The sequence below is a fragment of the Canis lupus genome, chromosome 3 (assembly GCF_048164855.1).
Source record: "Canis lupus baileyi chromosome 3, mCanLup2.hap1, whole genome shotgun sequence".
NCBI lineage: Eukaryota > Metazoa > Chordata > Mammalia > Carnivora > Canidae > Canis > Canis lupus.
The window spans coordinates 31,257,062-31,278,623 of record NC_132840.1 but is presented as its reverse complement, the minus strand read 5'-3'; the positions used below and the strand labels follow the sequence as shown (position 1 = coordinate 31,278,623).

General features: G+C 52.5%; 1 long non-coding RNA gene across 3 annotated transcripts; it reads right to left on the bottom strand.

Moving 5' to 3' along the window:
• Positions 1 to 8,626: 8,626 nt before the first annotated feature.
• Positions 8,627 to 21,343, bottom strand: LOC140630220 (uncharacterized). Of its 3 annotated transcripts, none has more exons than XR_012028030.1 (3): positions 20,423 to 21,178; positions 16,113 to 17,383; positions 8,627 to 15,569 (listed from the first exon to the last, which is right to left on the bottom strand). It is a non-coding gene; the product is annotated as an uncharacterized lncRNA (long non-coding RNA). The 3 variants fall into 3 exon arrangements; XR_012028029.1 differs by adding an exon at positions 21,202 to 21,343 and having other exon boundaries at positions 12,183 to 17,383; positions 20,423 to 20,704; XR_012028028.1 differs by having other exon boundaries at positions 8,627 to 17,383; positions 20,423 to 21,191.
• Between the last annotated feature and the right edge of the window lie 219 nt (positions 21,344 to 21,562).

The window sequence follows — 21,562 nt, the reverse complement described above, 5'->3', positions numbered from 1 at the left end:
TCTAATAGACATATCATTGGGATCTCTGATGGGGGGAAGAGATGGAGGACAGAGAAGTATCTGAAGAAATGGTTGCTGAAAATATTCAAAATTCCATTCAAAAAGTGCTATAAACTCAAATATCTAGTATCTCAATGAACTCCAAACAGAAAAAAAGCAAGAAGAAATTCATACCAAAATATATCATAATCAAATTGCTAAGGTGATAAAGGGAAAATCTGACAAGTAGCCAGAAAATAAAAAACATATTATACACAGACGAAATAAGTTTCTCATCAGAAACTATGCACATCAGAAGACAATGGACAGGCTTCTTTAAGGTACTAAGGGAAGAAAACTGTCAGCCTAGAATTCTATACTCAGCAAAAATATGTTTCAAATGAAGGCAAAATAAATAATATTTTAGCCAAAATGAAAGTTGAGAGAATTTATAGTCAGCAGACCAACATTACAATAAACATTGAATAACATTTTTTACACAGAAGAAAAATTATATCAGATGGAAATGTGGACTTATACAGAGAAATGAAGAATCCTGGAAGTGACAAATATGTGGGTAAATATAACAACATTTAAATTAATTTTTAAATTTAAAATAGAATGAACTTCTCAAAGGAAAATAACAATATATTAAAAGGTTAATAAAGTGAAGAAACAAAATGTATGAGCAGAGCACAGGACAGAAGAAGAGAAATGGAAGCATACTATTGTAAAGTTCTGCACTATATATAAAGGGGAATAACATTATTTGGAGGCACTTTGATGAGTTAAAAATGTATATTGTAAACTAGAAGAATCACTAAAGTGGAAAGATAAAGCTAATAAACCCAAAATGGAGGTAAAATGGATATTTGATAACATTCATTTAGTTCAAGAGGACAGAAAAACAAGAACAACAAAGAAATGAGACAAATAGGAAAAGTTAAGATGCCATATTTAACCCCAGTCATTTATATAATCACATTAAATGTAAATGGCCTAAACTTCCAATTTATTTTATTATTATTATTATTATTATTATTATTATTATTTATTCATGAGAGAGGCAGTAACATAAGCAGAGGGAGAAGCAGGTTCCTTGCGGGGGGAGCCTGATGCAGGACTTTATCCCAGGACCCTGAGATCACACCCTGAGCCAGAGGCAGATGTTCAATCACTGAGCCACCCAGATGTCCCTAAACTTCCAATTTAAAAGCCAAAATTTTCAGATTGAATTAAAAAATAATACAGAAGAATCAATAAAACCAAAACCTGTTCCTAAACAGGTTTATTGATAAACCTCAAGCCAGATTGATCAGAAAGAACAGAAGACACACATTATCAAAGTAAGAAATGAAAGGGTCACTATCAAGCCTATATACAGTAAAAGGGCAATAAGGGAATGTTATGAACAACTGTATGCTTTTACATTTGAAAACTAAGATGAAAAAAAAAAAAAGAAAACTAAGATGAAGGAAATAAATTTCTTGTAAACCACAAACTACCAGGGTTTACTCAGGGAAGAAATAGGTACAGATAACATATTTGTCTGTGTGTAAAATTCAAAGGAAACTACAAAAAAAAGCTATAAGTACTCATAAGTGAATTCATCAAGAGCACAAAAGGTCAAATGTACAAAAGGTCAATGTACAAATATTCATTGGATTTTACATGCTGGCAATGAACAATTGAAAACTGAAATTAAAAAATTTACAATGGAATAAAAATTATGATATACTTAGCAATCAATTTAACCAAAATTGTATAAGGCTCGTAAACTGAAAACAACCAAATATTGCTGGAACAAATTAGAGATCTAAATAAATGAGGGAGGGGCACCTGGGTGGCTCAGTCACCTAAGCATCAAAATCTTGGTTTCAGCTAAGGTCATGATCTCAGGGTCATGAGATTGAGTCCCACGTCAGGCTCTTTGCTCAGTTGGGAGTCTGCTTGAGATTCTCTCTCTCCCTATGCTACTCCCCCCATCTCTCTCTCTCTCTCTCTCTCTCACTCTCTCTCAAATAAATAAATAAATAAATAAATAAATAAATAAATAAATGGGAGAGATATATCATGTTCATGGAAGTTTCAGTATTGTTAGAATGACAATTTTCCTGAAGTTGATCTATAGATTCAATACAATAACAGCAACAAAAAATCCCAGAATGCTTTCTTATAGAAATTGACAAACTAGTCTTAGTATTTATGTGAAAGTATAAAGGCGCTAAAATAGCCTAACCAACTTTGAAAACGAAGAAAATGGTTGGAAGGCATACTGTATCTTAAAGTTTATCATAAAGCGAAAGTAATCAAGACAGTGTGGTCTTGGTGAAATAATAAAAACATAGATCACCAGAACCGAGAGTCCACAAATAGACCAACACATATTTGGTCAATTAATTTTTGACAAGGTTGCCAAGGCAATTCAAGGGGGGAAATCATCGACTTTTCAATAAATCATGCAGGAAAAATTGGACACTCACATGCAAAAAAATAAACTTCAACATTTACTTCACACCACACAAACAAACTCAAAATCGATCCTAGATCTAGATATAAGAACTAAACCCATAAAACTTTAAGAGGAAAGATGGTAGAGAACCTTGGGTTAGGCAAAACAGGACAGAAACAAAAACACTAAATATAAATAAACTGAAAAAAAAAAGCACATGGCTAAAATTTTAAAGTTTCCTTTTCAAAAGACACTATTGAGAAAATGAAAGGGAAAACCAAAGACTGAGAGGACATATCTACAAATCTTAGATCTGGGGAGGAGACATTGGATGAGAACATGTCTGGGGAACAGTAGGGAAACACTTCTGCCTAAGGCACCCATGCTCCCTGCACTCAGTGGCTGCGCTGGCACCAAAGCCAGGGGTCCCGACCCAGTGTGGTGGAGTGCTTTGACGTCATACCGAGCAGAATTGAATCTTCTAGTGGATTTGCATGTTCCAAGCAGCCAAGCCTCTCCTTAGGCATGCTCACTAGCCAGAGGGTCCTACCTGAGCTAAGGCTGCCCTCTCTCTGGGCTACATTCATCACAGTTGGCAAGGGCCCTAACCATCGCTGAGACAAAGAGGGCAGGTGGACCAGGGTCCCCTTCTTCCACCCAGCCAAGTTGTGTGGTCATCAGCTTGTCTGTCGGCATGTGGACCTCCATCATGCTGGACACTTGTCCCCCTGGCTGGACATTAGGAAATGGCACTCATCCTTTGCGTCTCTGGGAGGGGCATCACTGCCCTTGCTGGCCAAGGCTGGGGTGAGGGGCAGCTGGACAAACGCTTGAGGCGCTTTTGGAAGAAATCCACCTTCAAGGCAAGAGGGTAAATGATCATGATGTGGTTATTCTGGCAGAATTTAGAGAGAAAAAAATAATGTCGCCTTTATAAGGGAGTCAGCTGACTATTTTACAATTTTTCCCCAAATCGACCAAGCCATTTTCACAACATAAAACAAGCAAAAAAATGTAATTATTTCAAGGTGTCCCTTTCTGTACATCCTCCCTCTGCTCCAACCTTTACATGGCCACATGTTTCACACAACTGAGGACATTGCCAGACCCCAGCTCTTTCCAGCCCCAAGCTGGCCTGTTTTCTCTTGGGTGGGTCACTGAAGCTGACCCAACAGGGTCTAGCTGAGACTCTGAGCTCACCCTGCAGCAGGAGTGATAACCTGTGCCAGGGTCCCTCCTGAAGGAGAACCCATAGATTATCATTCCAGTCGGATATAAACCGGGACCCTGGTGTGGGCTGGAGCTGTCCTTGGCTAAAGATTTGCTGAGCATAGCACAGCCTCCTTCAGGGTCTTTGACCCTATATAGAGGACTCTGTGACCCATCAAGTTCCCCTGTGGGGCAGCTCTGGGCTCTACATAAATGAGGTACCGCAAGAACAGCTGCCCTGAGCTCCAGGGTTTTTATGGGTTTGCCTTAAAGATTTTATTTCCAGAAAAAACCAAAAGCAATTAATCCAAATTACAGAGTAGTCATTTGCAATAATATTTGCTTTAAATATATGTATTTTTTAAAACCCCTAAGCTGTGAGCCTCCAGTGAGTTCGAGGTGAAGGACACCTTGAAATAATTACATTTTTTTGCTTGTTTTATGTTGTGAAAATGGCTTGGTCGATTTGGGGAAAAATTGTAAAATAGTCAGCTGACTCCCTTATAAAGGCGACATTATTTTTTTCTCTCTAAATTCTGCCAGAATAACCACATCATGATCATTTACCCTCTTGCCTTGAAGGTGGATTTCTTCCAAAAGCGCCTCAAGCGTTTGTCCAGCTGCCCCTCACCCCAGCCTTGGCCAGCAAGGGCAGTGATGCCCCTCCCAGAGACGCAAAGGATGAGTGCCATTTCCTAATGTCCAGCCAGGGGGACAAGTGTCCAGCATGATGGAGGTCCACATGCCGACAGACAAGCTGATGACCACACAACTTGGCTGGGTGGAAGAAGGGGACCCTGGTCCACCTGCCCTCTTTGTCTCAGCGATGGTTAGGGCCCTTGCCAACTGTGATGAATGTAGCCCAGAGAGAGGGCAGCCTTAGCTCAGGTAGGACCCTCTGGCTAGTGAGCATGCCTAAGGAGAGGCTTGGCTGCTTGGAACATGCAAATCCACTAGAAGATTCAATTCTGCTCGGTATGACGTCAAAGCACTCCACCACACTGGGTCAGGACCCCTGGCTTTGGTGCCAGCGCAGCCACTGAGTGCAGGGAGCATGGGTGCCTTAGGCAGAAGCGTTTCCCTACTGTTCCCCAGACATGTTCTCATCCAATGTCTCCTCCCCAGATCTAAGATTTGTAGATATGTCCTCTCAGTCTTTGGCTTTCCCTTTCATTTTCTCAATAGTGTCTTTTGAAAAGGAAACTTTAAAATTTTAGCCATGTGCTTTTTTTTTTCAGTTTATTTATATTTAGTGTTTTTGTTTCTGTCCTGTTTTGCCTAACCTAAGGTCACCAAAACTTTCTACCATCTTTTCTCTTAAATTTTTATAGATGGATGAAACCTGTGCTCCAGAGCACCTCCTCTGAGCCTTCCTACTGACCTTGAAACATCCTGGATTTGAGGTTTTTCCTGACACAGGAGTCTGGTAAGACCCTATCCCAGGGAGGGGTCTGAGCATGGTCAGGTGGGAGGCAGATTTTTAGGAATTTTTAGGAATGAGTTGGAGGGGCATATGCAGTGCTGCAGGAGGCACAAGAAAGAGATGGAGCAGGGCCCATGCAGAGGTCTCTGGACACCTTGAGAGTAATTTCAGCAGAAGGAGGGGTAAAGAGCAGACTATCTGGCAGGGGCAGGGTATTGATGTCACATGACTACCATTCACCTGGTATGAAGGTATCATTTTATTTGCTCTGAGCAGCAGCCCTGAGAAGTGGGCATCATCTTATCATCTTTCCTTTCCTGGGTCCTGAGCCCAGGGTCTCACAGTTAAGAAGGACAGACAGGGGTACTGGGTTTCCTACAGGTGCACATGAACAGAAATAAGGAGGAGCATATCCTGGGGCCTGGAGGGCTCCACCTTGGGACCAACAATAGATCCTGACTGCTTGTCAATGTGAAACTCATAGTGCAAGCAGCTAGAGGGGGAGAACAGAGCTCTGGGGTCCTGGGGCAATTCTGTGGCCAATGTGTGCCATGATGTTGAACAAATTCTACCCCTTCCTCTCTGCTAGGCTTCAGTTTCCCAGTTCATTTCCAGTTTCATCATGAAACTCAATTTCTTTGGTTCATTGGGCATGGGGTTCATCTATCCACCTGGCCATCCAACCCCTGTGTATTTATCCTTCCATCCACCCATCCATCCAACCTTCCTCCCTTCCATCCATTCTTCCATCCATCCATCCATCTATCCAAAACCATTGTTCATCTCCCATGTACCACACTCTACTAGACCCTGGAGAATAAGAAGAAATAAAACAGGCAAGAAGTTGACTCCCTTGGCCCTGTGGACTGCATGGGAGGATAGACTATGATTTTAGGACCAGCAAGGAAGCTTTTGCAGTAAGGGAGCAGAGAGAGATGGATGTGGCCTGAAAGAGGTCAATGGCAAACAGCCCAGAAAGCAGCCAGTGCCTGGGAGTAGAAAACAGCTGCCCTCATTGGTGTGGAGTCAGTCAATCTATGTCCTGGGTCAGGCTGGGACCCCCCCCCCCACCAGACCACCCCTCGCATTGTGGCCATGGCCCTCTCCTGGATAGCTACTTCTGAGCAGACTCCAAAGTCCTCAAATACCCATGAGCAGGAGACATGGGGGCAGTCCACCCCAGGCTGTGCCTGCAGAGAAGGGTCAGGATGACCTTACCTTATTTTTTTTTAAGATTTTTATTTATTTATTCATAGAGACAGAGAGAGAAAGGCAGAGACACAGGCAGAGGGAGAAGCAGGCTCTATGCAGGGAGCCTGATGTGGGACTCGATCCAGGGTCTCCAGGATCATGCCCGGGGCTGCAGGCAGTGCTAAACCGCTGTGCCACCGGGGCTGCCCCAGGATGACCTTACCTTATCCTTATCCCTGCCACAGGGAGGGGAGATGTGTAGAAAACTCATCTAGCCGTCAGGCCCCTGGACCCCAGAGGAGGCTCAATGTGAGGCAGGGTTCCAGGTACTTCCTCCAGGTACTTCTCTATACAGATCCATCCTAACCACAGAGCCTTATACCCCTGCTCTGTGTCAGTAGAGGGTGGCTGTCAGCCTATGATCTCCTCCTGTGGGAACCCAGCTGTGCCTTGGCATGTAACAGAAGTCCACATGGGTCCTGGGGGACATGGAATGAGAGGCAATCCCATAGGGTTGGAGGGCTTCCTGGAGGAGATGACCTTGCAACTCTGGTAAACTCCCTGTCTGCAGTGCTCGAAGGGCTGCATCCTCCATGTCTGTGTGCAGGGTGGGTTCTACTGGTGGAATGGAAAAGCTGAACCACTGGTTGGGTTTGTGCAGAGGCCCCCGATGGTGGCTAAGTGATGCCTTTGAAGCCTGGGCTGCTTCTACAGTAAGGGCCTCCCTGTTGGTGCTCTCCTGCCTGAGTTTACAAACCCCTCTTTATCCCAGAGAGCATGCGGTCCTGTGGGTTTGTGTCTGTAATGCCTGCACCACCAATCTCAGGCAGTTATGTCTCCCTGAGGAGCAGAGCAAAAACTCTTGGAGCTCCTCTTATCACTTCTAAACAGTGCGATTCTTATGCCAGGAGGGAGCATTGTTCAAGGAGGTATTCTTTCCAGGGAAGGCTGGGTTCACTCCCCAGAGCCTACCTGAGTCTGAGGAGCTGGCCTGAGGTTAAGAGTGGGGGCTGGTGCTGGGTTCCTGTTGCCCGGGGGTCTCCCTGGGAGGAAATGTCAGGAACCCTGGAACCCTGGCTCTGGCTAGCCTGGCCATCTTTGGGGAACCACACCTGATTCTAAGGGTGTGGGAGGAGGCTAGTCTCTGCCTTCAAGCACTTGGATGGCATTCTGCTCCAGCCCCTGTGTCCTCCTGGGGTCCAGGACTAGGGAAAGTCAAGGACCTGGGAACAACTGGGGCCCCAGCAACCCTCAGGGTTCAGCCTCAGGTAAAAAGTGAGTAAGATCTCAAATAAAAAGCAAATTGTCTGCATTGTGATGAGTGGGGTCTTCTGAGGAGGCACCCATGCCACACCCATGGGGGCGGGGGGAATTAGATCAGACTCATGTGGCCTCGGGGAGGTCAGTGTCAGGAGGGAGAGGGCAGAAATATGAGAGGGAGAACCTGTCCCCCCAGAGAGGTCCTCCAAGGAGGCCCCCTGCTGAAGAAGTCCACAGCTTTCTATGCAGGGAAGCCTGGGGCAGAGGAGCAAAAGCAATCCCATTCCAACAAGGGATGAGAAAACACCACTGAGAACAACCTGGCGAGGTGGAAGCAATCAGGCATCCAGTGTGATTGGATGGATGAATGATGTGGGATAGTAGTCAGCTTTAGGAAGGAATGAAGCTGGGCACATGCTACCCTGGGGATGGACCCTCCCAAGGACATTGTGCTGAGAGATATCAGCCACACACAGGACAAGTTCCATGTCCTCACGCTCCTTGGAGATCCCCAGAGAAGGAAGGTGGGAAGGTGGGCACCAGGAGCTTGGGAGGCAGCTGGGAATTCAAGGTTTCATGGGGACAGAGTTATGATTTAGAGAAACAAAAAGGGTTTGTGGATGGGTGATGGTGGCTGCACAGCAGTGTGAATGTGCTTAATGTCCCAAACTGGACACCTGAAAATGGTTAAGATGGTCAATTCTACGTGTATTGTACCACAATTATGAATGAAACTAACAAAAAGCCTAGCCTGGCAGGGGTTTGGCTCCGTGCTCTGCACCCCACTCCAGTCCTCCTCAGGCATCAGGACCTTTGGGCACAGCAGCCCAGAGGCAGGCAAGTTTCTCACATCTGCAGTGGGGAGACTAGGGCCCAAGCAGGTGTGACTAGCCCCCGTGCACAGGGAGGCTGTGATGCACCCAGGCCATAGTGATGCTCACCCCAGAGCTGGCGTTCCTACATACCCTGTCACCTCAGGCTTGAAGCCTGGGGCCAGATGCCCCACCCCCATCAGAACAACTTGGGAAACTGAGTCCTAAGTTCATAGCATGTCCCCAGTCATCCATAGAGAAAAGAGTCGTCCTGAGAGAAAAGAGGCTTAAATTCAGAAATTAAATTGATATTTGGAAAATAAGGTTTTATTTAATGCCCGTCTCACATGTGGGGTGAGGGGAGCATTACCAACAGTGAGATCAAGAGAAGTTTCTGGGAGGTAATGACATCTAAGCCAGCTCTTGAAGGACAGGAAACATTTTGTTCTTAATTTTAAACATTGTAACAATTACATAATTAACATATAGTCACTGGAGAAAAACTGAAATTTACCTAAGTATAATAAAGAAAAAAGTTATAGTACCCTGAAATCTCATTGCTCAGTATAGATCACTGTTAATATTTAAATTCATATTCCTAAAGGTACCTCCCCATCCCATGTTTCAGGGACACATCAGTATGGGCAACACACACACATCTACATCATGTCATTGTCTACATGGCAGTCCACGCCACATCTGGACCAACAGATGTGGCTGGAATGTTCCATAGTGATGGGATCTCCAGGGAATTTGCTGGTCAGGACCCAGAAAACCTCACTCTGAGCCTCTGGACCCCACACAGCAAATGGACACAGCCTTTCTAAAATAGCCACACAGAAACTAAGAGAGGGAGTGGGAATGACACAGAAGCCCTGAAAGGTGCCGGGTGCAGATGGTGGATTAAACACAACACATATGCTCCTTCTGCAAAGCCCACTCCAACCACAGAAAAGAGATTTTAAGAGACATTTACCCATGAGGGTGGAGAGGACAGGCAAGGGCAGATCAGCCACAGATTTTTGAAAGCCCACTCGCAGATGGACCCACGGTGACTGGCTCACAGACCAGAGTGACAGCTCTGAACAGAGAGTGTGGAAGGTAGGATTTTACTGTATTTAATACAAGAGCATCCCAAACTCAGGACTGGCCATGAAAGCAAGCCTGAGACGAGGGATGCAATGGCTGCCATCAGGAAGACAGCATGAAATGAGGTCATGAGGAGACAGATGCCTAGATGCTCCCTGCCCCCTTCTCAGGTCCGCAAAAGTCTAAAGGCCTATTCCCCAGAGTGCAGGCAGCCATGACCTGATACTGACTGCAGGGATCTCAACTTGGCCCCCAGAGTGCCAGCAATTGGACCCGCCTCACTCCCCGGAGGAATGCCTGGGCCTCAGAGTGGTCCCTAAGGATGCCGATGCCCAGCGCTTCCAGAATCACCCTCCTGTGGGTGTCAAAGGCAGCAAGCTCTCCCTTACCTCAGATCTTCCAACCAACTCTATCCTCCCCACTTCAGATCATGAACAGGTGACCAAGGATCCACAGGAGACTAAAAGGAATAGAGCGAAGCCATCTGGAGCGTACACAGAGCACGTGAACAGAAGGAAACGTCATAGTAACCATCAGCTTCCAAAAACAAAGAGCAGAGCAAATAGGGGGCAGGAAATATGTAACAAAATATTTCCAGAAAACTTCCCAGAACCGAAAGACATAAGCTCCCAGATTGAAAGAACCCACAGTGGAGGAAACCAGACACACACCAGAGCGCAGCACTGGACACAGCAGAATGCTTGGGACACAGAGGATTCTGTAGGATTCCCAAGACGAAAACGCAGGTAGCACACAAGCCACAAGGGAATGGGTTCTCCTCACTTTTCATTGGCTACTCTGGAAGCAAGAAGACAAGGGGCGATGTTCTTATGGTTCTGGATGAAAAGCATCTATAGTCTAGAATTCCACACCCAGCCAAACTATCACTCCGGGGCGGGGGTGGGGGGTGGGGGAGGAATAAATGCACTTTCAGACATGCATGCTCCTAAAAAATATATCTCCTGGTTTATGAGAAGTTCCTAGAGGATGTGCTCCACAGACAGGAGAGTAAGCCAAGATAACGTGGGCACGGGGGAGTGAATGAGCCAGGGGAAGCCCACATGGGGTGGCAGCTTCGGCTCCTGGAGTGATGACCATGGCTGGGATGAGAAGGACAGGAGGGATGCAGAGGACAGCCGGTCCCCATCGGAGCAGCGTCAGATGTGAGGACAGCCACTGCCAATGTCCCTGCAGTGACTGACCCTAGCTTGTCTTGACCACGTGTGGATGAAGTCTCTGTCTCCCCTGCTGCCTGTGTGAATTTTCTCGTGGCTGCTGTGACAAATTGCCACAAACTCATTGGCCGAACTCAGCACACTTTACCATTTTGCAGTTCTGCAGATGGAAAATCTGGGCAAAAATCGAAAGATTTGCAGGGCTGGCTTCCTGTGTGGAGGGTCTAGCACACATTTGTTGTCTTTTCTGGCTTCAGAAAGCCACCTGCATTCCTTGGCTTGGGACTCTCATCCAATTCAAAGCCAGTTGACTCTTTTTGCCTCCCTGTACCACATGTCATGTCCCTTGTGACTCTATCGAGCCCACCAGGATCATACCGGATGAACTCCCTACCTCAAGGTTGGCTCATTGACTGTCTTAACTCCATCTTCAGGCTTCATCTGCACCACCTCACCCCCACCCCCCTGCACTGATTTCCTGCCCCCCTTCCCTCCCTCCTTCTGCTCCAGCCACCTGGCCACTTGTGCCTCAGGGCCTCAGCACTGGATGTTCCCTATGCCCAAATGCTGTTCCCTAGACACGCCCAGTGTTCTTGTCTTAGTTTGCCACGTCTCTGCTCAAATGTCACCACCACCCCAGAGATGTCTTTCTTGGCCATGCTCCTCACCTCGTCTCCCTCCTAAATTATCCCCAGCAGCATGCAGAGACTTTGCACCTGCCCTGCAGAGTCCTCAAGTATCCTGCTCACTGCTGCCTCCCCTGTGAGAACATGAGCTCCGTGGGGAGGATGCCTGTGTCTGTTTTGGCCACGGCTTCTTCCCTGGGGCTCTGGCCATGCTGGCACATGCTAGGTGTGCAGGGAATGTATGCTGCTTGAACTAATAAAAGGTCCAGGCTGTAACTGGTCAGCCCAAATTCACCCTGGCTTCCAACTGAGGGTCTTCTGTTAAAATCCAGGGGCTGGAGAGCTAGACTCTGATCTGGCTCATCCCTTGAAACCTTCACCTGCCCAAGCCACCACCACCTTTCCTTCCACAGCTAGGCAGACAACCAGCAACCTGCTTGCTCTTTCTCAGATCTGGACACTTCATATAAATAGAGTCGTACAACACATGGCCTTTTGTGACTGGGTTCTCTCACTAAGCACCACGTTTGCAGATGTCTCAGTGTCCCATTCTTTCCAGTGGTCAAATGACAATCCACAGGTGTGAATGGACCACATCTCACCTACCCTTTGCCATGATTTTAATGCTCCTGACTCATTTCAGCCTGATTAAACTCTGCAGCCAGACTCACGTTTCCAGGGATCTGTATTAGGTGGTGAAGCTTAAACCGAGTCAAGGAGATGGTTAACACAAAAAGCCGGGTAACACTTACCCCTGGGCTGGTGGGAAGGGGATGCAATTGTGGGGTGGGGGTGATGCACAGATAGGAATATGGTCATGTATTTGGACTTCCCCAAGGTGCTGGGCCAGCACTCACGTGATCCCTTTCACGCTGCACACAGACATCTTGTACACTCCTCTCCCTATATGCTCAGTTCCAAATCCAATAAGGATTTAAAGTTGAGCACGAAGCTTTTAAACAAATATGCTCAGGGGTGATCTTTTAATGCCAGGTGTATTGAGATACAATTCACATATCACAACATTGACCATTTTAAAGTGAACGTCTCAGTAGTATTTATACATCCACAGTGTTGTACAACCATCTCAACCAGCTGGTTCCAGAGCATCTTCATCACATGTAGAAGGAGCCCCATATCTATTATGAGCAGTCACCCCCCAACACACACTTACTCCTGCCCCAGCGTCTGGCAACCACTCATCCAACTTCTCTCCCTATGGATTTGCCCATCCTGGATATTTCATATAAATGGACTCATATAGCACGTGGCCTTTCATGACCAGCTCCTGTCACTGAGAATGATGTTGAGTTCATTCAAGTTGCAGCGTGTGGCAGGACTTTGTTCCTTTTTATGACCATAGATTCCTCCATGGTAAGGGTAAACCATATCTCATTCCCCCATTAATGGTGTTTTTTTTCTGTTCCTCATTCATTTCAAAGTGATTCCTCTGTAGCCAGCGTCACTGGAGACTCTGGAGAAGCCAAAGGACCTTCAGCTCCTGCTGGGGTCTGCAGAAATTCCCCGGGAAGCTTGAACAGTCTTCCAGCCTCCGAACTTACTGTTCAGAAGCAAAGCTTTACAGCGATTCATGGGGTTGAAATGGTAAGAACCTGGGCGAATGTAGGCAGGCCTTGCTGGAGTCCTGGGCTGAGCAGAGAGACAGGAGTGTTGAGGCCGAGGCCAGCACTGCCTCCCTTGTTTTGCAGAAAGCGCGGGCGCGCACACACACAAGGAAATCGGTAGAGGCTGATCTGATCGGGAAGGCAGCCTTCAATGAATGACATCATTCGGAGAACATAAATCTTGGTTTGTATGATTTATTTATGTTAAGAAATCCACATACGATGCTGAGTTCTCAATGGCTTTGTTTAAGCGATGGTTTTTCCTTTTTAGTGAAAGTTGGAAGATGGTAAACAGCTCCAGCTGTAAAAATTAAAGGCGGAGGTGAAGCCAAGGTGATTATTACACAAAAATGCTGAGTGGGGAGGGTATTTGGCCCTTCCATCCTCTAAAATGGAAATTACTCTCTGCCACAATGTGCCACGAACAATTACCTGCTGTTTATTAATTAACCCCTTTTAACAGCACCACATTTCTGCTAGAAACCGTTATTTCTCTAATGTGAAAACTGGCTTACTCGTGTTTATTAGAACAACTATGTCCCATGTGGTCCAGGCTCAACACACACTTAACTGACACATATTTTTTTATGATTGGAAATGCCTTGGTAGAAGCCTCGACACTGAGCATCACTTGCTTGGCATGTTAGCCTTGAACTGAGCCTGTGAAGCCACCGGCTGAGGAGGGGGCATGGTGGAGCCTGTCCCAGTGAGGGCCAAAGAACAGTTCTGGGGTGTCTGCCCTTGAAGGTATGTGTTGGGAAGGAGAAGGGGACCTGGACTTCCCAGCAAGGGCTGGACTCAGAGGAAATACGTATCGCAAGTGGCTCAGTCTTTCTGGACACCCACAAACAAATATCCTGGCGGTTGTCGGGAGCAAGTGGGTGACTGCGATGCCAGCACACCCTCTGGGGCTCACACTCCTGGCACTGCCAAGAAACTCAAGAAGGCACTCCAAACACAGATCCCTCTGCAGCAGTGGCTCTGTTGTGCACACACCCTGGAGCCCATCACTTGGCTGTGCATGTCACTGGAGGAGGGCTTTGTGGTCAGACAGATGGATCTCACTCTCCTGCCTTGATGACATGTCCCTGTACCTCTAAGCACCAGTTTTCCATTTGTAAGGTGCAAACCATTATAGTTCCTACCACACGGGATCATTGTGAGGGCCACACAGTGCCGTGACACAGCAGAGGCCAGCTGTGGGGCAGAGGCCAGCATCCTGCCTGGCACGGGAGCCCAGACCACCTGTGTTCCACCACTGCAAGCCAGAGAGCCCCACAGATAGACCAAGTTTCTCTTTCTGCCATCACCCTCTGCCCCCATCATCCCGCAGAGGCCCCCTTGAGCAAGCTAGCTGCCTTTTCCAGCATGCAGCTAGGGACCTGGGTGGCTTGCTCACTGCTGTGTCCCCATCACGTGGGACTGGATCAGGCTGCTGAAGCAGGGCAGCCCTTTGCAAGTCGGGATAGGTGAAGGACAGGTCACTAAGACTCAGGTGCTCAGTGCAGGGCTGCTGCCTCCACTGTGATGTCCAGTAAGATCACCGCTCCCCCCATTGCCTCTGGTCTTCGGGGCTGAAATCAGATCTAAAGATCACTTCCTTCTCACTCAGTGCTCTTCATTCATTACTGACTCATTCTTTTATTCATGAAGGCTCCCAAACTTGGGCCAGCCCTGTGGCTTTGTAGAGGCACAAGATGCCCTGGAACTGCAGGTCTGCTGAGGGGAAATAGGCCCTGTATTTACCAGTACTACAGGACAGCCAGTTCCAGGAGCACTCCACCTTATAGAGGGGCCTCTGGCCATATGTCAGTGTATACAAGATTGCTGCAGTGTGATCCCAGAGCCTCGGCCTCCTGGAGAGGAGGAGTAGACCTGGGGGGAGGGGGGAAGCACTGATCACCAATGCTAGGAGACCAGGTGAGACTAGGGCAGGTCAAGATTGAGAGGGTGGGGCCTGGCTCTGGGAGCCCAATAAGACCTGCATGGGTGATGGGATCTGAAGTCCCCAGGAGCCCTGTTCTTCCTGGTCTGACTTGCCCTCTGTGTCTAGCCAGGGAGTGAGCAGCTGCTTTCTGTGACCCCAACTCAGAGCTCCTAGACTGACCTGGGTTCTGGATGAGGAGGAGTTAGAGGGCGCAGGGATCCCTACCAATGACAGCTCCAACAACCGAGATCCCCCCCAGGAAGTGCCAGCCCTCATCTGCATGCAGTTGTCTCCACAATACCCTGCTTGTTTTCCCCCATACTACACATTATGAATTCAGGGTGCTCAGTAAGCTGGGGGCTGATAGCAGGGAAGGACCGGAAGGAGGGAGTCAGGAAGAAGTTGGGTCTGACTCCCTAAAGTTTTGTCTTCACCCTCCACCTGGACTGTCTTCTAGATCTAGGCCTGGAGGGGAACAGGGAAGGCCATGTGCCCAAACCCTTTGGAGCTCTCCACCCTGAACTCCCATCCTAATTCTGTGGCTCTCCTGGGGGTGAGGGGGTCTGTCCCATAAATGAAGAGCTGCTCACAGCCAGGACCCTGCCCTCTTCACCCTAGCACAGGCCTGGCACACAGTGGATCCTCAGTGAGGTCTCTTCACTGGCCTGGGCTGCAGTGGGTGCATGGGTCTGTGCTGGGTGCAGGTGTGTTCCTGCCATCTGGGCCTCCGGCGTTCCTTCACTGTAGCTTCGTCCAGGATGCAGAAGGGAAGGAGGGCTGGGGAGCTGGACACTGCAAGCCCTGCAGGTGTTAAAGTTTAGGCATCAGGCACCAGAGCCAAGAGAGGCTGGGCCCTGCTCCATTCCTAGAGCCTGAGGGTCATGGGCGCCTGGGGCAGGGGCAGGAGGCCGGGTCCTGGGAGACAGGGAGGGTGGGGCTCCCTGATTCCGGTTATTCTGCAGGAGAGGTAAGTTTTCCCTCCCCCAGAGGCAATCCTGGTCGTCATCAGCTCCGCTCCCCTCAGTACTAGTTTAGAATGGCGGCAGGGGAGAGGGTGTCCCTCCGGGCATCCCCTTGGCCACCGCATTTCCCTTCCCCTGCCTCCCTCCCTCGGACCTGCCCAGGGTAGAGCGCAGTCGGCCGGGCCCTCCCGTTGGGTCCCTACCCCCAGCCCCGCAGTCACCCTTAGGCGGGGTGGAGTGCGGCGACCGCAAGCCCAAGGTCACGCCTTCTTGGCCCCGCCCAGACGGGCCGGGACTAGCCTGCTCAGGCGCCCGGAACCTCCCGCCGCCCCAGCGTGGGGAGGAGGAGGGAGAGGGCGAGGACTCCCTTCTGGGAGCTCACCTGGGACTAAGGCCTCTGCCGCCCGTCCTCGCCCCTGCAGCCCCGGATCCGCCCTCCACGGGGTTTGGGGAGCCCGGTGGTACGGCCCGACAGTAGGGCGGCTGGGGTGTTCAGCCTCCCTGCATCGCGGCGCGGAGGAACGTGCAGGGGTGGAGAGGGGCCGCCCAGCCGGCGGGGCTGGATCCTCACCCCCTCCACCGAGCCCTGGAGGGGACGCGGGATGCACCGCGGGACAGGCCGGGGCCCTTCCAGTCTGGGTACCGCCTCGGGGCCTCGGCCGGCAAACGGCCCCAGGGGGTGGGCTGCGCTAGTCCCGCCGGGGTTCCCAACAGTCCGTCGGGTCTCCGACCCACCCGCTGAAGCCAGCGAGAGGGGCGCGGGGAAGTGGGGCGCCACTTCACAGATGCTGCAGCCGAGGCGGGAAGCAATCCCTGCAGGGCATTTGCAGGGTTACGTCTGCGTCCTGTCGGCCCGCAGGACGCAAGGCGAAATTCGGTTTCCAAACTAAGAGGGTGGCCGGTGTGGGAGCAGGGACCAGAGCCGAGAGAGGACAGAGAGGAGGGGCTTTGCAAGCCGGCCTGTGGATCGCGGCGCAGGCCGACCCTGAGCGTCTGCGAAGTTACCAGGAGTCTGGGCCGTGTCTCGGGATCTGGGGCGTTTGGGGAGGCGGAGGGCAGACTCCCCCGCAGCGGCCCCGGGACTCGGGCGCCGGGATAGCGACCCGGCTTGCCTTTTCCGTGGCCGCCACGGCCCTGCCGGAGCTCAGCGGGAACCGGGGCAGGAGGCGGCCGCGTCCACGCGGGTAGCGTCCTTCGGAGCCACGGCACCACCTCCGCGGCGCGAAGCTCCGCGGCGCTGCTGGGCCGGGCGCTCGGGGGAACGCGGTGGCTCCCGGCGCGCAGGCGGGCGGCCCGAGCGTGAGCGCCGCGCGAAGTCCCCGCTCCGGGCGGCGCAGGACCCGCGCAGGGGTCGGCGTCGGCGCAAACCGGCTGCGGCATTCGTTGGCGGGTGTTGAGAGGTCCGGGATGGAGAGGAAGCGTGGGAACGATTCGGTTCGCTACTCCCGCAGTAGAAGCCGGAGCCCGCGCGCAGCTGCAGGAGCCCCGCTGCGGAGCCGCCGCGTAGTCCCGGCCACCGTGCGCTCAGCGGGGGAAGCAGCATTCGGGGGCTTCCTGCACTTCGTGACAGCCGGCTTGGGCCCGGGATCCTGGCTGGAGCCAACCTCCTCCCCGGGAATTCAAATGGGGAGCTCAGGCCCACAGCTTCGATCTCTTAAATTAAAAACAAAACAAACAAAAATATTCCTGATTACGCCCCCAACTGCACGTGGCAGGCCCCAGGTGCCGTCGCGCACGCATCTGCGCGCTCTGGAGAGATAGTTGCCCCACCCAGGACTCGGGGATGTAGATTAGGGACGAGAAATCTTTTGGGGCCCTCCCAAGAGGCTGTCCATCTGCAAGGAACCATGTCCTCCTGCCTGTGAAGGAAGTAGGTTTCCAAACATCTGGGGTTTGTTCGAAATCGACTACATGGTTCGCATTCCTGGGACGTCTTGGTTGAGAGTGCCCCGACGCTCTCAGGACCCGCTCCAGAGCAGGGAGTGGTCGTGGGCACCCGGAGACCTTGACTGTGAGCAGCACAGGGAACAAACAGCCTTGCCACACCACTCTGTGAACTCGCTGGGCCAGAAATCAGAGCCTGTGGGCCCCGTTGTCCTCCAAAGTTAGCTGGGTCACAGCCAGCTTCCCTGGGCTCTGCGTAGGAAGAAAGGCAAAAGGGGGCCTGGAATATTAACCCCAGAGCCTTGGGGGTGGTTGTGGTGGCCCCGGTCTGGAGCTGAGGCACCCACTCTGGAACAGTGTGGAGGCCACCCTGGGGAGGACAAATTCTCCCAGAGACAGTCCATGCCCCAACCCTTCCCCCTTTCTAGACCAAACACTCAAGCTAGCTATTGGCCCCAGGGCTGGAAGGCAGGGCATCCAGTCCGCACTGAGCCCCCTGCTGGGTGCCAGGACCACCTCCGTTTCCGTGGAGTGGGAACCAAACCAGATTGTCCCCAAGCATCCCTGGTGGTCTCTAAGCCTTCTGTTGCTCAAATCTGGGAGACATTTCCACCTAACATAGGGCAGGAGAATGTGCCTAGAGAGGGAGACCCCCATCTCAGCCTGTGATGGGGGTGGGCTGAGGACTGGTAGTCTGGACCCTTTCAGGGCAGCAGATCTCCAGGGAGAGCCCATATGTAAACTAAGGGTGGTGTGCTGTTATTCTTTTAGCTACTCACTTTTTCTGAGCAGGAACTGGAGGGTGAGCAAAGCCTGACCTGGAATCCAATTGAGGCCAGAGACTGAGTGCCTGGAAGCCTTTGGCCAAATTTCAGGGGCACAGATAGGGCTAGGGGCCAGGGAGAGGGGGCAGTGAGAATCTGTCTGGGTCAGTGCATCTGGCCTACGGGGACTTCCCATTCCCACCTGCCCGTGCACAAGCTGAAGCTGGGCTCTGCGTGGACAGGTGACGGGGCTGGTTAGGACCCTGCACCTTCCGGTACACACAGGCCACAATGCAGACCTCTCCAGAGTCCAAGCCTTTCGAGTTGGCAGGGGGTGTGAGTCCTAGCCAAGCAAAGGGACCCTCTCACCCAAGACACTAAGCTCTGGGAGTCCACAGTATCGTTGGGAGTTCAGGCAGTATCATTACTCAAGGCTTCCGGGGCGTCCTGGAGTTGGTGACCTGCTTCCTGGCTGCCTGCTATAATGCTTACTGCAGCACTGAGGGCCAGCTTGCTCATGGTCCCAAACCCAGCCCCTTCCCAAAAGAGTTTAAATGGTCTTGGGTCTCCATCAGCACCTCCCTGCTGGCCGGAAAGGCTGTGTAGGCAGAGCTCCTGTCTCAAGTGGGACTCCAGGCTGTGGCAAAGGCAGGGGGAAAGTCCTCTGTCCAGTACCCTGGACCCCAGCAACAAAGTCGGTTCCAAAACCTAATAGCCTGAAGGATGTGTCCCTGTAGCCCACACCTCACGGGCCTCTGGACTGTGGACCACTCGGCCCACAGTAGGAAGCCAAGGTTAGTGGCAGCACTCCCACACCCCAGTGCCAGGTCCCCTAAGCCAGTCACAAGACTCCCTGAAGCTTGGCAAGGTTTGAAAAGTGCCCTCCAACCTTTCAGTATCAACAAGCTGAAAAGCACTCCTCTTCCTGTTTCACCCTCACCGGGCCCATACCTGTTCCCCCATGTCCCAGTCCCCAAATGTCTGCAACGTTGGGCTGCGGTCTGGACCCATGTCTGGTTCCCTCTTCTTCACCCTTCTCTCTGCGGACTCTGCATAGCCTGACCTGTTCTCGGTTCTAAATCCGGCCACGCGGGGGCAGGGCCCGGCCAGGCCAGGGCCGTGGCCTTGGGGACAGTCTGCCCAGGCTCCTGCAACAGCCTGGGGCTGATGGGAGTGAGTGCGCTGCCCGAGCGGCACCTGGGGATGTCAGCAGCTAGGTCATCTCCTGTCATTTCTGAGCCCTGGTTCTTTCTCCCCAGGCAGACCCGGAGCTGCAGCCCCTACCCCCGCCCCAGGGCCCTGGCAGGGGGCAGAGAAGAGACAGTGCAGCCTCCCACCTGCCCTCCTTCCCCAGGCCCTGGAAAGGGGTGCAGTCCCAGAGTCTAGAGAGTGTCCTGGCACAGCTTGGCCAGGATCCAGAAGATTTTAATCACCTTCTGAGCTGAGAGAGAGGGCCAGAGTGAGCTGGGGTGCCCCCAGAAGAAGATTGGGTCTTCTGAACCTTGGAGTCTACAGGGCTGCCTCCAGGCCAGAGGGAAAGGAAGCCTGAACTTGGGTGGGGAGTGGAGGATAGGGTAGGACCTTCTGTGCAGGTGGGAGTACTTCGAAGGCACCACCCTATTCCCCCCAGGTCTCCTACCCAAACTTGCTAGGAGGCTCCCAGCAAGGAGGACGAGGGAGGCTGAGATAGGAGGATGACCTTGTGTTGTTTCTGGCCAGTGGCGCGACAGCCAGGTGAGGTCCATGGGCTGAAGCCTGCCCTGGCTGGGGTAAGCAGAACAACTCCCAGTTCTGAGCTCCAGGTTCCTTCCTTCCTCTCCCAGTGACCCCTCACCTTGAGACTGAGTGGGTTCTGCTAGGGGTGGCCCACCCAAACCCCAGAACCTGGCAGCAAGGCCCAAGGAGCCTCTGACCGGGCAGTTCTCCACGAAGCCCACGGGGACAGGCAGAGCGAGGGGTGCGGGGGACAGACCCTCAGAAGGACGCAGGCAAGGGGACTGAGCTGCCCCTGGAGCCCCTGTTGGTGCCGGTGGTCAACACTCACCTAGGGCCGGAAACAGTGGAGGCTGCATTCAGTTCAGGGAGAAACAGAGCAGGGCGGAGAGTGCCTTCTCCGTCTGGGGCTGCAAGCAGAGTGCAAGGCTGGGCACCCCTGAAACCGTGGACGCTCCGGCCAGTTGAATTCAGACAGGAAGGCAGCTGTGAAGTGCGGAGGCGGGAAGGCCCGGCGCACCGCCGCTTCTGGCTCCCGCCAAGCCCTGTTCTGTGGAGCTCTTCCTCGGGGGTAGCACCGGCCACACACCCCTCGCCATCCTGAGCGCCTCGGCTAGGACCCCAGGGTCTCCGTGTTAGTCCTTCCGCCCTTACCCGTTCACCTCTCCCGTGGTGAGGGCTCGGGTGCCACTCGTCTCACGGCACGACAAATGGGGCACACGGGGAGTGGCGCACAGCCAGGAGCCCACCCGCGGCTGCAGAGACCCCAGCAAAGGCTCGACCTCTGCCCCGCTCAGGCTGACTCCGGGGAAGCTTTAGGTCCCTAAGCCCGCAGAGCCCGCGTCCCCGGCAGGGCCGGGGTCAGCGCCTGCGTCGGCCCCCATGTCCCTCTCCAATCTCAGACACACGGGAGGAGTTCCCAGGCCCCTGGCCCGGACGTTTCGAGTTCCCCTCCGCGTCGGAGGGCTGCGAGGTAGAAGCACCCGGTCAGCTCCCGCCCTCGCACTGCCACCTGCTCCGCCGGCCCTCCCGCCCGCTCCTCACCTGGGCCGCGAGCGGCCACTTCCCCGAGGGTGGCCCAGCTCGGGGGCTCGCGCGGCGGGTACTCACCTGGGGCCCGCCCCCGCGGTGGCCGGGTTCGGACGCCGGCCCCCCGCGCAGCCTCCCCGGTGCCCGCGCGCGCGGCTCTCCGCGGTTCCGCGCGGACGGAGCGCGGCGGGTCCGAGTGTCCCCGGCCGCCGGGATTGTGGCGGAGCGCGGAGCTGGCGGCGCCACCGCTGTTGTTTTTGAGCCGCGGAGCCCGGAGCCGCAGCGCTGGGGTGGGGGCGAAGGGGAGGGGCGGGAGCCGGGCAGGCCGAGGGGGGCGGCGGGGCCCGGAGGGGGCTCCGGAGGAGGCTTCGGCGGAGCCGGGATCGGCGCGCGCGGCTGGGACACCCCCTCGGGCGGGGGCGGGGCGGGGCGGGGGCCGCGG